The sequence below is a fragment of the Balaenoptera borealis genome, assembly GCF_965194805.1.
Source record: "Balaenoptera borealis genome assembly, chromosome: 4".
NCBI lineage: Eukaryota > Metazoa > Chordata > Mammalia > Artiodactyla > Balaenopteridae > Balaenoptera > Balaenoptera borealis.
The window spans coordinates 77,655,329-77,669,758 of record NC_138861.1 but is presented as its reverse complement, the minus strand read 5'-3'; the positions used below and the strand labels follow the sequence as shown (position 1 = coordinate 77,669,758).

General features: G+C 46.1%; 1 protein-coding gene across 20 annotated transcripts in view; it reads right to left on the bottom strand.

Annotated features, from left to right (window-relative positions):
* ERVMER34-1 (endogenous retrovirus group MER34 member 1, envelope) overlaps positions 1-11,268 on the bottom strand; it is a gene marked incomplete at its 3' end in the record, with an annotated part of 50,924 nt that extends 39,656 nt beyond the window's left edge. For 6 of the 20 annotated variants that reach the window (XR_014244123.1, XR_014244124.1, XR_014244125.1 and 3 more), the window contains exon 1: positions 1,523-9,464. Of the gene's footprint in view, positions 1-1,522 lie in introns of all 20 variants that reach the window. The other 14 variants (XR_014244130.1, XR_014244131.1, XR_014244132.1 and 11 more) reach the window with 12 other exon arrangements.
* Between the last annotated feature and the right edge of the window lie 3,162 nt (positions 11,269-14,430).

Sequence of the window (14,430 nt, the reverse complement as noted above, 5' to 3'; positions counted from 1 at the left end):
AACTGATGTCTTAAAGGATATGGTATGAATTTTAAGTGTACTAAATGCCCCAATGCCCTACCTTGCCAGCTCTTCATGGTATGATATTGGCTTATGTGTTTCATTGTTGCCATGGATGCTGAAGATGCCAGAGAGGATTCATCAAAGGATATGGATGAAACCTGGTAGAGAACCTGAGGACCAATTTATTCACACACATAACTACAATTATTCCATATGTTGTATTAACACAAGCATCGATGAGTTCTGGTTATATCTGGCTCTCTCTTACAAATATTATCCTCTGCTTAATTTATAACCTGATATACCTAGGTGGAAGTAGTACTTTTGTTAGGTAGTTAGACATTAGCAGCAAGGAGGTGACAGTGGTGAGAAAACCAAGATGAAACCAAGTCACACACCCAGCCATCTGGGGACTCTCCCTTGACACTACCCAGACGGGTAAAACTATGGTCGTGTGGTGGGCAGCTTATCCTGATAATAGAGGTGCACAGTAACACAAGGGGAGGTCCCCCGGCTGCGCATGCCCAGACCAGACAAGCGTATAACCTATAGTAAACCCAAACTCATTATACCATAATTATAAAAAAATTTACATGTGGTTTTTGCCGCCCCGCCCCCGTGGGCGTTTCTTAGCGATTCAAGGGTGAGAGCATGCGCAGCAGTAATCTTGTTACATAGCTCGGGACTGTCAATCAAATAATGATCCCCTGTCACTCACCCCCGCCTCCCTGCAAAATGCTCCTTAAAAGCACCCTTAAGCGTGTATAGCTGCTTCGCATTCGCAGAAACAGCCCGCTCTCTCTCCGAGAGTGTAGAGTGTACCTTTGGGTCGATAAAATTTGCTTTGGCCTTGCTTCACTTCGCTGAAACAGCCCGCTCTCAAAAACAGCCCACTCGGGTCTTCCCTGGTGGCGCAGTGGTTGAGAATCTGCCTGCCAATGCACGGGACACGGGTTCGAGCCCTGGTCCGGGAGGATCCCACATGCCGCGGAGCAACTAGGCCCGTGAGCCACAACTACTGAGCCTGCGCGTCTGGAGCCTGTGCTCCGCAACGAGAGAGGCCGCGATAGTGAGAGGCCCGCGCACCGCGATGAAGAGTGGCCCCCGCTTGCCACAACTAGAGAAAGCCCTCGCACAGAAACGAAGACCCAACACAGCCAAAACTAAAAATAAAATAAAATTAAAAAAAAAAAAAAGTTCCTTCACTCCAAAGTAGAAAATGGCCAAGATCTGGGACGAACTAAAATACCACTCTTCGGTTTAAAAATAAAGAAACAGCCTACTCACTCTCTCTCTCCCTCCCCCTCCTCCCCCTCCTCGTCCTCCCTCCTTCTCCCCCTCCACCCCCACCCAGAGTGTACCTATACTTAAATAAACTTTGTGCTTAAGCTTAACGGGGTAGTTTGCAATTCTTTGCTTACTATCGTGAACCGAGATTGCTGGTCCGGGCCTTCCGTTGACCTCCTCGGTTCAAGCTATTTTGTTATAACATACGTCCCCCCGGTGACACTGCTCTTACCGTGAGTCGAATCCGCAACGGTACGTTTCGGCCACTGCCTAGTCGCTCCCCCGGCTTTCTGATCAGAGGTACGTTTGCGACGCCTACTTTGCGGCTTCCCCGCGCCTGCTTTGCAGCTTCCCTCAGCCTGCTTTACGGCTTCCCCGCTTCCGCATTCGCTAAACGTAGCATTGCGCCCGCCGGCTCCCTTGCACCTTCCCAGGTTTTCGTCCATTTGCATGACAGTTGCCCCGCCTGTCTTACATGCCTCTGCTCCTTGCCTCATTCACCTGAGAGGGGACTACTCTGTCGCTGCTAACGTGAAATGGCCCTATTGCTGTTTTATTTTTCTACTCACAGCTCTCCTTCCCGGCCTCTCGCTTGCGTCCTTCACAACTGCCGGCAGCAACGGTGGACGAATTGCCACCTTCTGACTCTGTTAAGTGTTTACACCTCTCCTGTCAAACCGTCCTCCCTGATCAGCTTCCTTGAATTACGGCTATAGAGAAGGCTTCACACCTCTCTCCGGCTCAGCTTACTAGACCTCCTAATCATTTTTTCTGTCACTGACTGGAACCAAGATCAACAGTGGGACTCTGGGAGGTCTTTTTCCCACTTTCATTTCGGGGCCCTTCTTTCCTCTTTTGAGACTCGAAGGAGCTTTCTTCTGTGGATAGGTCAGGCTGATGGCCGCCCCAAACACCCAATCTGTTATATTTGTGTGGACTTCCAGCAGTTCCATACACCACTTTTTGGCCAGACCACTCTAGTTTGGGATCCCCTCATTCTTTTCCTTGTCGTCTCGAACATCTGTTTTACATGGTCCCTAAGGAAAACCAACTCTTCCTCCGCTCAGCCACCCAGAACAGTTTCCATCACTTACCAGACCTTGCCGATTGCCAGCCTGTCAGGAATCTCCAGGGACTTGCCTTTACGGTCCTGATCACCTGCATAGGAGCCTTGGCCAACTGGCAATGGGAAAGAAGGAATAGCCACGCTATTATGCGATTGAGGAGCCAGAGAGTACAAACAAACGGCTCGTTAAGGAGAGAGAATCTCTATTGGTGACACAGCCTTAATGTTGTATATTCCCTCTACTTAAAAACCAATTGCTCATCCAGGTGAGAGAATCTCTGTAGGTGACACAGCCATTGGCACACGGTCTGTTCCTCTCCCTGAATGTTGCGTGTAAGTAACAGTACTTACTTACTCCCCAGTACTTACTCCCCAGTAAGGCAGGGGGATCTCTGTTGGTGACACTGCCTTTGGGCCAGAGGGGACAGACAGTAGTCCTGGAGGGCTATGGCCAGGGCCCTCCACTGATACCAGGAGGAGGGGACGGCCTCTCCTGCAGGCGGTCAGGGATACCAGGACGCTGAGACTCCCCTGACCTCAGTGTTGTGTATTCGCTTTCTTTCCAGATGGGTAACCAAACCTCTGGCCTCCTGCCACCTGAGCCTCCCTTAGGCTGCATCCTCAAGAACTGGTCGGCCTTTGACCCTGACACCCTAAACAAAAAGAGAATGGTCTTTTTCTGCAACACTGCTTGGCCCCAGTATGAGCTGGGGAGCCAAGAAGAGTGGCCCTTAAATGATAGCATTAACTTTAATACCATCCTTCAACTAGAGCTATTCTGCAAACGGCAAGGAAAATGGAGCGAGATTCCCTATGTTCAAGCCTTTCTCGCTCTTAGAGATAAGGAAGAACTCTGCAAGACTTGTAAAATTGACTCTGCTGTGCTGGTCCTGATGAGACAGCCCCCATCATCTCCTCGAGAGGATCCATCTGAGCGGGGCCATGCTAAAAGGGAATCTGAGCCAGATAAGAGCCGAAGGGAGAAAATCTTTAAACCTGGGGATAGCACTAAACCCACCCCATTCTCCATCTATATCCCCCTTTGCCACCGACAGCCCCCTTAACGCCTTACCTGGGAGATCTGACTCCCACAAGGCCTCCCCCTAGAATTTGCCCTTTGGTGGAGACAACGGGTGAATTTGGACCCCAACTCATTCAGAAGACTTTTACTCTTCTAGAGTTAAAGCACATCAGACAGAAACTAGGTAAATTTTCTGATGATCCTGACCACTACATTGACAACTTCGCCCTTTGACTTAGCCTGGAAGGATGTCATGATAATCTCAGAGCAAACTCTATCAGATACTGAGAAAGAAAAGGTCCTAAAGGAGGCCTGCAACTTTGTGGACAGCCTCCATTTATGCAGCTCAAAATATCCTGTGGGGGAAACTACCATTCCCCATAAGGACCCTCACTGGGATTACAATAACCCCAATGGACAATGGGAAAAGGAACATTTTATAATCTGTATAAAATCTGGACTCCAAACAAGCAGAAGGAAACCCATTAATTCCTCAAAGTTTTCTGCCGTCAGCCAGGAACCCAATGAAAACCCTACAGCCTTCCTGGAAAGGCTCAAGGAGGCAATAATTAAATATAGCAACCTAGACCTGGACTCCCTTGAAGGAAAAACCATTTTAAAGGATAGGTTCCTTACCCAGTCTGCACCGGACATCAGGAGGAAGCTCCGAAAGCTTACGCAGGAGCCCAATGTTAATCTAGATGAACTTCTAGCTACAGCCACCACTACCTTTTATAACTGGGACCAGGAGGAGGAGGTCAAGGCTCAGGAGAGGGGAAAGAGAAAAAAAAATAGGCAGGCCCAATTATTGGCAGCCCTACAGGGTCAAACCTCATCCGGAGAAGCCCAGACCCGTCACAACGGAAGCCAAGACCGGTGCCAGGTCTGCAAAAAGCCTGGCAACTGGGCGAGGGAGTGCCCCAACAAGGACAAGCCTCCTAAGATACCCTGTCCAAAATGCCAAAGAAGTGGCCATTGGGGAGCCAACTGCCCCTGGGCTGAAAGGCCGAGGAGCCAGGGGCGGCCCCTTGGATGGCCCTAGATTGACGGGGGCCCTCCACTCCAGGTGGCCCCTCTGTTTAATGTCAGTATTACTGGACTGGAGCCAAGGGCAAACCTGGATGTGGCAGGTAGGACCATATCTTTCTTATTGGATACGGGGGCTGCCTACTCTGTCCTAGTTTCCTTCTCTGGAACCTTCTCCTCCGACTCCTGTCAGGTTACAGGAGCCTCAGGTAAACTTACTACTAGGCCTTTCACTCTCCCTTTGTATTGTTACTGGGAAGGATATACATTCTCTCCTTCCTGGTCATACCTGAATGCCCCCTCCCACTGTTAGGCAGGGGCGTCATGAACAAGCTGGGAACCAGACTGGTACTTGGGGGAAGCACCCCAGTAACACCCCTCCAGTTCTTAGTCTTAGAGACACAGCCCCCTCTGAGGACTGGCACACCAGCCTTAGCTGAGTTGCCAGTAGACCCCCAGGTCTGGGCCGATGGAATGCCAGGGAGAGCTATAACCGCCTCCCCAGTGCTTATCACCTTAAAGGACCCAAACTCCTTCCCCAATCAGAAACAATATCCAATTCGCCCAGAAGCCCCAAGGGGACTGCAGCATCTCATATCCAAATTTTTACAACATGGGCTACTTATTCCTTACATTTCTCCCTGTAACACCCCTATCTTACCTGTTAAGAAGCCAAACAGAGAATACAGACTGGTCCAAGACTTAAGAGCTATCAGTGAGGCAGCTGTCCCACTCCATCCCGTAGTCCCCAACCTGTACAACTTGTTGGAGACCATCCCAGGCACAGCGTCCTGGTTCACTGTGTTAGACCTAAAGGATGCCTTCTTTTCCATACCTCTGGACCCACGGTCCTACTACTGCTTTGCTTTTGAGTGACATGGGGAAGGGAATAGAGGACAACAACTCACCTGGACAGTCCTACCCCAAGGGTTCCGAGACAGCCCTCACCATTTTGGCCAGGCCCTGGCCTAGGACCTCCAAGATCTACACCTGGAAGGAGGGACTATCAGCCAGTATGTGGATGACCTTCTTATTTGCTCCCCAGACCACGAGAGAGCCTTAACTCATGCTACCCAGACCCTTAATTTTTTGGCCAAATGAGGCTATAAAGTCTCTAAGTCCAAGGTCCAGTTGGCACAGCAGGAAGTCAAACATCTGGGAGTAACCCCCTCCCCAGGGGAACGCAGGATCTCCCCTGAGAGAATACAAGGGATCTTAGATCTGCCAGAGCCAACTACCCAAAAACAGCTCCGAGCCTTTTTAGGCCTCACGGGTATTGCAGATTATGGATTCCTAATTATGGACTAAAAGCACAACCTCTTTATGAGGCCTCGAAAGTAAAATGTGATTCTGAACCTCTGCTCTGGGGCCCTAACCAAACCCGAGCTTTCCAGCAGCTAAAGACGTTACTATCTCAGGCCCCAGCCTTGGAAATCCCAAGAACTGATAGACCTTTTCAACTGTTTGTGGCAGGAAAACAAGGGCTGGCTTTAGGAGTCTTGACTCAGGAACTTCTCCCTGTCCGGAGACCTGTAGGATATCTGTCAAAGAGACTGGACCCAGTGGTCACTGGATGGCCCAGCTGTCTTAGGGTAGTTGCTGCTTTGGGCTTATTGGAGGAAGAAGCCTCCAAGCTTATGTTGGGGCAACCCCTGACAGTATATACCTCCCATCAGGTTACCGCTCTCTTGGAAGGGAAAGGCCACTTCTGGCTCACAGATAGCAGGATCCTCAAACGTCAGGCATTACTGTTGCAGAATCCAGACCTACGTGTCACGGTCTGCTCCTCTTTAACTCCAGCTACACTGCTCCTCTTCCCTGGGGAAGGTGTACCAGTTCATCAATGTGAAGATATAATATTTCATTCCTTGTTGCCCCGACCCGATCTAACCGATACTCCACTACAAAACCCTGAGGAAGTTTGGTTCACTGATGGAAGTAATTTTGTTTCCGAAGGATGTAGAAGGGCAGGGTATGCGGTGGTCTCCTTGACACAGGTTATCGAGGCTCGGACTCTTCCCCCAGGGACCTCAGCCCAATTAGCAGAAATAATTGCTTTAACTCGAGCCTTAACCCTAGCTGAAAATAAGGCCCTTAATGTATATACTGACTCTAAATATGCTTTTTTGGTTCTGCATGCTCATGCTGCTATCTGGAAGGAACGTGGCTACCTGACGGCCTGAAGCAGCCCGATTAAGTATGGACCTCAGATTCTCTCCCTCTTGAAGGCAGTCCTCAAGCCTTCCCAGGTAGCAGTAATTCATTGCAGAAGTCACCAGAAGGGTGACAATGAAATAACAAAAGGAAATCGACAGGCAGCCCTTCAGCCCTTTGTGATAGAGGGCGCCTTAGTTCCTTCCCTTAGTTCTCTCCCTTCCCCGTCTTACCTGCCTGAGGAGATCAAATGGGCCATAAATCATGGGTACCACCTTGACCCAGATGGATGGTACCGGAGAGAAACTTAACTCACCTGCCCCAATCGATACAATGGAAAATTATTAAATCTTTGCATGAGGCTTGTCACCTAGAGAGAGATGCCTTATACCAGATTGTTTTTTCTATCTTCTCTGGGAAGGGACTTTACTATGTATTTAATAAGGTAACCTCATCATGCCCTACTTGTCTGACTACCAATCCTCAGGGAAGTAAGCCACCATCGTTGTCCCTTCCCGCTCAGAGACACGGAACATATCCAGGGGAAGACTGGCAAATGGACTTTACAATGGTTCCTCCCTACCAAGGATATAAGTACATTTTGGTGTTCGTGGACACCTTTACCGGCTGGGTGGAAGCTTTCCCTACCAGGACAGAAAAAACTTCGGAGGTAGTCCAGTAGCTTTTAACTGAAATCATCCCTAGGTCTGGCCTTCCGTCGTCTCTTCAGAGTGATAACGGACCTGCCTTTGTTTCCCAAATTACTCAGCAGATATCCAAGGCTCTAGATATTGAGTACCACCTTCATTCTTCCTGGAGACCCCAATCCTCAGGAAAGTAGAAAGAACCAACCAACATTTAAAACTACTGGCAGTCCAGTGGTTAAGACTCTGCGCTTCCACTGCAGGGGGCAAGAGTTTGATCCCTGGTCGAGGAACTAAGATCCCACATGCCACGTGGCGTGGTCAAAAAAAAAAAAAAAAAAACTTTAAGAAAAATAACCCAAGAGACCTCCCTCAGTTGGAAGGAAGCCCTCCCTATTGCTCTTTTAAGGATCAGAACAGCCCCAAAGTCCTTACTTAACCTTAGCCCTTATGAAATGCTGTATGGTAGGCCTTTCTTACGAGGGGACCTACTTATGGACTCTGACACTTCTGCCATTACATCTTATGTCACCTCGCTTGGACAATTCCAACAAGCCCTCCAGGACTACAGGATAAAAAGGCTTCCTTCCCCAGAGTCTGCTCCTTGCCTTTACTCTCCAGGAACACAAGTACTCATCAAAACTTGGAATGATGGCTCCCCTGATTCTCAACTTCAGCCGACCTGGAAGGGAACCTATCCAGTCTTGCTCTCCTCCTACAGATGTTAAGGTACCAGGGATCGCCAGTTGGATTCACCATTCCCGGGTAAAGCCCTGGACAGCCACCGAGTCCAAGGACATCTCCCCAGCTAAGTACACCTGTGAGCCTTTGGAGGACCTCCAACTCCTGTTCAAATGAAAACCGCAAGATAAGTACATTCTAAATTCATAAACCCACCATTCCCACAGCTGGCAGAAGTAATAGGCCTACTGTATCTCCTGACTTTTCTCATTGTGCACGCTCTCATTCTATTTTGCATATCATCACAAAATGAATTCACATGCTGCCTCTTATTTCCCTAATATGACATCTCTCCTTGAAGTTACTGGACTTTGCTCCTTTCCCTTTATTTCTTCATATTCTCACCATCCACTGACACCCACTGTAAATCAAGTTGCACAATTAACCAATAAAACTGACTGTTGGATATGCCCCAAGGGAACCCAAAACCTAGAGGAACTCTACCTATTGGCCCTCCCTACCTCCATCGAACAGCTGTATAACTTACTTTGTCAATATTATGGGATGGATTACCTTTTATATGGGGGCCAAAGGCAAGTAGACCCTGACTCTTTTGCCTTAGGCCTAGTTGTCCACGTAGGTACAGCCTCCAAGCTTCTAGGAAAGACACAACTTTGTTTCCAGAACTTGGAGGAATGGGGACACATCTTGGGCTGGTTAAATGACTCCTTTTGTAACTATACCCTCAACTTTAATCAGACTAGCCTGGGGTGGGATTCCTGGTCAGAAGAAGATGAATACAAAGTATACGAAGGTAATTTCACTTTGTATTGGGGAAACTCAAGGAAAAATGCAACGAAGAAATATATTAGTGAGGACCATATCCCCGTAAACAGCTCAGCCCTGGGAATGAATTATGTAGGGATTGGCATGACCACCAGACACCTACTTAACTTAACCGTCCTACAAAATCCTCCTCCAAAATATAATGTAATCCAATTAATATTCAGAAATTTGTTATATCAATCCCCCCATCACACTCATAATCAGTCAGAACCCAGATTCTCCCCTCTGTGTATAGATGATTACTTCCTTGGGGTTTGAGCTTCTGGATATAATCCTAGGCCATGGGACCCCAGCCTTTTTCCAGAGGAAAACTCCCAACAGGTCAAGGCCTGGCTCTGGGGACCATGACAGGGATATCCTTGAGGGGCACCAGATTTTCATTCCTATGTGGTACTGGGGTATATCTAGATCTTCCCACACTTTGGAGGGGCACCTGCACAATCATTGCTGCTGTCCCAGAGGCAACCATTGTGGCTACAAAGGATTTAGCTTCCTCAAGAGACGTTCCCAACCTTGGGTCATTCCTCAAAGAAGCCTTAAAACCTGTCCAAAAGAGACAAAAATGAACTACTGATTGGGGAGGACATACTCATGATAACCTTTTTTTTTTTTTAAACATCTTTATTAGAGTATAATTGCTTTACAATGGTGTGTCAGTTTCTGCTTTATAACAAAGTGAATCAGTTATACATGTACATATGTCCCCATATCTCTTCCCTCTTGTATCTCCCTCCCACCCTCCCTATCCCACCCCTCTAGGTGGTCACAAAGCACCAAGCTGATCTCCCTGTGCTATGCGGCTGCTTCCCACTAGCTATCTATTTTACATTTGGTAGCGTATATATGTCCATGCCACTCTCTCTTTGTCCCAGCTTACCCTTCCCCCTCCCCATATCCTCAAGTCCATTCTCTAGTAGGTCTGCATCTTTATTCCCGTCTTGCTCCTAGGTTCTTCTGACCATTTTCTTTTCTTTTTTTTTTTTAAGATTCCATATATATGTGTTAGGATACGGTATTTGTTTTTCTCTTTCTGACTTCACTCTGTATGACAGTCTCTAGGTCCATCCACCTCACTACAAATAACTCAATTTCGTTCCTTTTTATGGCTGAGTAATATTCCATTGTATATATGTGCCACATCTTCTTTATCCATTCATCTGTTGATGGACACTTAGGTTGCTTCCAGATAACCCAATTCTTGATCGGCCTGAGTGATCCATGGTGTCTTTAGAGGAGTTTTTTGGTTTGCAAGTATACCCCTCTTGAGAGGTATTGAGAGAAGAGCATTCTCAATCTTACCATCATGGTTCAAGAATCTTGGAAGGCTACAGCAGCAGCCATTGAGAAACAACAATCAGCCCTAGATTCTCTGGCTGAGGTGGTTTTACAAAATATGAGGGCCCTTGATATTATGACAGCCAAGGCCAGAGGTGTCTCTGCCCTGCTAAATGAAACATGCTGCTTCTATATTAATACCTCTGGCCAAGTTGAAGAAAACCTTCGGGTTTTAAAAAGAAACATCGAACTAATAGAGGATCTGAAAGAGAGAGCAGGACAAGGCCCTAGCTGGCTTTCCTCCCTCTTCTCCTTTATGGAAACCCAGATATGGACATGGCTTTTGCCATTGTTGGGACCATTAGTCCTGAGAGCCTTTGTTTTGTTGTTAGGCCCTTGTATCATTAACCTACTTGTTTGACTTATTTCAGAATGCCTACAAGCTATTCGATTCCAAATGGTTCTATGATGTGGCTACCAGCCGGTTCAGCCTGGCCCTGAGACCCAGATCTACATGGGACCCTTTGATGGTCATCACTCCAGACCACCTCCTTGCTGAAAGAGAGCAAGAGGAGGGACCCAATCAAAACTCTGTCCCTTACCAGCAGGAAACAGCCAGAGTGGTTGTTGCCCATGTCCCAAAGAATTGGGTCCCATACTCTTGAGATGGGAATGTTAGGTAGTTAGTCAGACATTAGCAGCAAGGGGATGACAGTGGTGAGAAAAACAAGGAGAAGAAATCGAGTCACACACCCAACCATCTGGGGGCCCTCCCAGACAATAGCATCAAGGAGGTGACAGTGGTGAGAAAAACAAGGAGAAGAAATCTAGTCACACACCCAACCATCTGGGGACCCTCCCGGACATTAGCAGCAAGGAGGTGACAGTAGCGAGAAAGACAAGAAGAAATCGGGTCACACACCCAGCCATCTGGGGACTCTCCCTTGATCCCACCCAGAACGGATGAAACTATGGTCGTATGGTGGGCAGCTTATCCTGATAAAGAGGGGCACAGTAACACAAGGGGAGTTCCCTGGGCTGCGCATGCCCAGACCAGACAGGTGTATAACCTATAGTAAACCCAAACTCATTATACCATAATCATAATAAAATCTACATGTGGTTTCCCGCCCCCCACCGTGGGCGTTTTTTGCCGATTCACGGGTGAGAGCATGCGCAGCTGCTCTCAGAAACAGCTCTCTCTCTCTCTCTCTCTCTCTCTCTCTCTCTCTCCCTCCCTCCCCCCCTCCCTCTCTCTCTCTCCCTCCCTCCCTCCCTCCCTCTCTCTCTCTCTCCCCCCCTCCCTCTCTCTCTCCCTCCCTCTCTCTCTCTCCCTCCCTCCCCCCCCTCTCTCCCTCCCTCCCTCTCTCTCTCCCTCTCCCTCTCTCCGAGAGTGTACCTATGCTTAAATAAACTTTGCTTTGTGCTTAAGCTTAACATAGTAGTTTGCAATTCTTTGCTTACTATTGTGAACCGAAATTGCTGGTCCGGACCTTCCGTTGACCTCCTCGGTTGAAGCTATTTTACAGTGAACGTCCACCAGGTGACAATTTAATCAGCAGAATGCTCCTCCAATCTCTGATTGTCCTACTGTGCCTTAAAGCTTCAGGAGAAAAGAATAGGGTATTGAAGAAGGAAAGCACCGCCTGGCCCGTCAGAACAACCAACTTCATCCGTGCATCCATCCATGCTTTCATCCATGCGTGCGTGCATCCATCCATCCACTACCATGTTTTAAGCAGTGGGGACACAGTGTTAAGCAGACAACTACCCTCATAGAGTTTTCAATCTATGAATCACTGGGGTGGCTGATCTGCTAGCCAGTTTGCCCTCATATCAGAGCAAAAGAAGAACATTTCATCCCAAATAATCGTTTATTCTAGAAAATTTAGAAAATATACAAATAGAAAGTGATGATCATCTTTATTTCCTAGAGCTAATCATGGTTCAAGAATCTTGGAAGGCTACAGCAGCAGCCATTGAGAAACAGTGCAGGAAACACAACAACCTTAGGCTATTTCGAGAAGAGAGGCATTTAATATAGGGAATTAGTTAACCATTAACATTTTGGTGTATTTCCATTAACATTTTGGTGTATCTCCTTAAGGTCTTCTGTGTTTGTGTGTGTGTAACAATAGTGAAATAATGCAGTACATAATTTTACGTCTTGTTTTATTATTCGTTTAACATTATATCATGAGCAATTTCCTGTGCTATTAAAACTTAAAAAAAATATGACTTTTAGTAGTTGCTTGATGTTCCATTCTATAGATCTATTAAATTAATTTTTGCTAAACATTTAGATTGTTCTTTTTTCCTTTTTTTTTTTTTTTGCTTTTAATTAATACTAAAATAACATCTTTAAACCAAAAATTGTACCCAAGTCTCCTTAGGATTTCCCCTTAGATCGCTAGAAGTGTAATTTCTGGGTCAATGGATATGAAAGTTTTATGGCTTTTGCCAAATAGCTTTCCAGAATAGAAAAGATTCCATTCTAGAACATCTGGAAAATTTAAAAATCATTTAGCTCAGTGTTTGCTGTCATGCATATCAATCACAATGCCATATTTGGCTGAATGATGGTGTCTTCTTACAGGTCAATGTTTGGACACAAGCTTTTTAAATTATAGGTTTTGAGAGGGTGACTTTGAATGAACCATGCTGAAAACAATGGACGTTTTTGGTGTTTTTCTCTCTCTCTCTTTTTTCTTTCTTTCTTTTTTTTTCCATTCCTTACAGCTCACCTTCCTCATTCCCTTTCTTACTCTTCTTACTCATATCATTTCAAACCCTCTACCCCATTTCCATGCCTCCACCTATTCTGGTAACCCATCCTTCCATGTTTTTCATCAAGCTTACGTAATCAGATACACATTTATGCAGACACATGCACGCGCACATGTGCACACACAATCTTGTTATTTTACAGAAATGCTATCTCATTATATTCACTTCCACATAAAAGAAAGAAAAAAGAAAGCAGTGCCTCTGATGGTGAGTTCAGCAGGGTTTTCTGGGAATCATTACTGGAGGTCCAGCTTAGAGCCAACTGTCCTAGCTCTTTCAGTAATAACTTCTGGTATTAAGTTCCTTTCTAATTAAAGCAGCTAGAGTGGTGCCTCTTTTCTTCACATGAATCCTGGCCTTATTCAAATACTCTCCCGCCAAATCCCATGATTAATATGTCACTGCTCTTTAAAATTCTTGCCAGTATGATGGGTATTAGTGATATCTTGGTATTGCTTAATTTTGGATATGAGTCTAAGCATTTTTTTCTTTCTTTATCTTTGCCATTTGTGTGAATTGCCTATTCATATCCTTTGCCATTTTTCTTTTGGGTTAACTTTTTCTTATCCATCTTGAAGAGCTCTTAATAATATATTAAATTCTAAGTCTTTGTCTTTATCAACAGTAATTTCCACTCTCACTGTATTGCTTTTTATTATTTTGTATTATTATTATTATTTATAATAATATTATAAATTATTTATAATAATTTAAATAAATTTATTTATTTATTTATTTTTGGCTGTGTTGGGTCTTCGTTGCTGTGCGCGGGCTCTCTCTAGCTGCGGCAAGCAGGGGCCACTCTTCATTGCGGTGCGTGGGCTTCTCATTGTCGTGGCTTCTCTTGTTGTAGAGCATGGGCTTCAGGCACACAGGCTTCAGTAGTTGTGGCACATGGGCTCAGTAGTTGTGGCTTGCGGGCTCTAGAGCTCAGGCTCAGTAGTTGTGGCGCATGGGCTTAGTTGCTCCGCGGCATGTGGAATCTTCCCCGGCCAGGGCTTGAACCCGTGTCCCCTGCATTGGCAGGCAGATTCCTAACCACTGCACCACCAGGGAAGCCCCTGTATTGCTTTTTAAATTGACTTTGTTTCCTAGATATAGTCAGGTCATTTGATGTACAGTAATAATTCCTAACCCTTTCTAAATACTTCCTGATCACAGGGGCTGGAAAGAGAAAAACACATTTCACAGACTCCCTTGCAGCTAGGAATGTGATGTAAATTAGGTTGCACCAATGAGACGTACTCATGCAAAGTCTGGAAGATAGAAGTGCTATTTTTGCTGGAAAGCAAGTTGGAGAGACATGAATATTTGTGGCCTTACTTTGCATTCTGTTGTCTGATCACCAGCTTCCTGATCATGAGAGTTGAGGAGGCAGTAGTGGTAGCAGCAACAAATTTCTGACATCTGGATTGTAACTCTGTTAAGGTGCCCTTGAAATCAGTCATACGGTGGCAGCCACCTTACGCTCACTGGTTCTCCTGGCCCTCTCAATACTTTTGTAAACAACTAACTCCCTATATTAAATGCCTCTCTTCTTGAAATACCCTAAGGTTGTTGTGTTTCCTGCACTGTTTCCTGACTGATACACTTTAAGATATCTTTTACCTTGAGAAGTTTAAATTTTTTATATAGTCAAT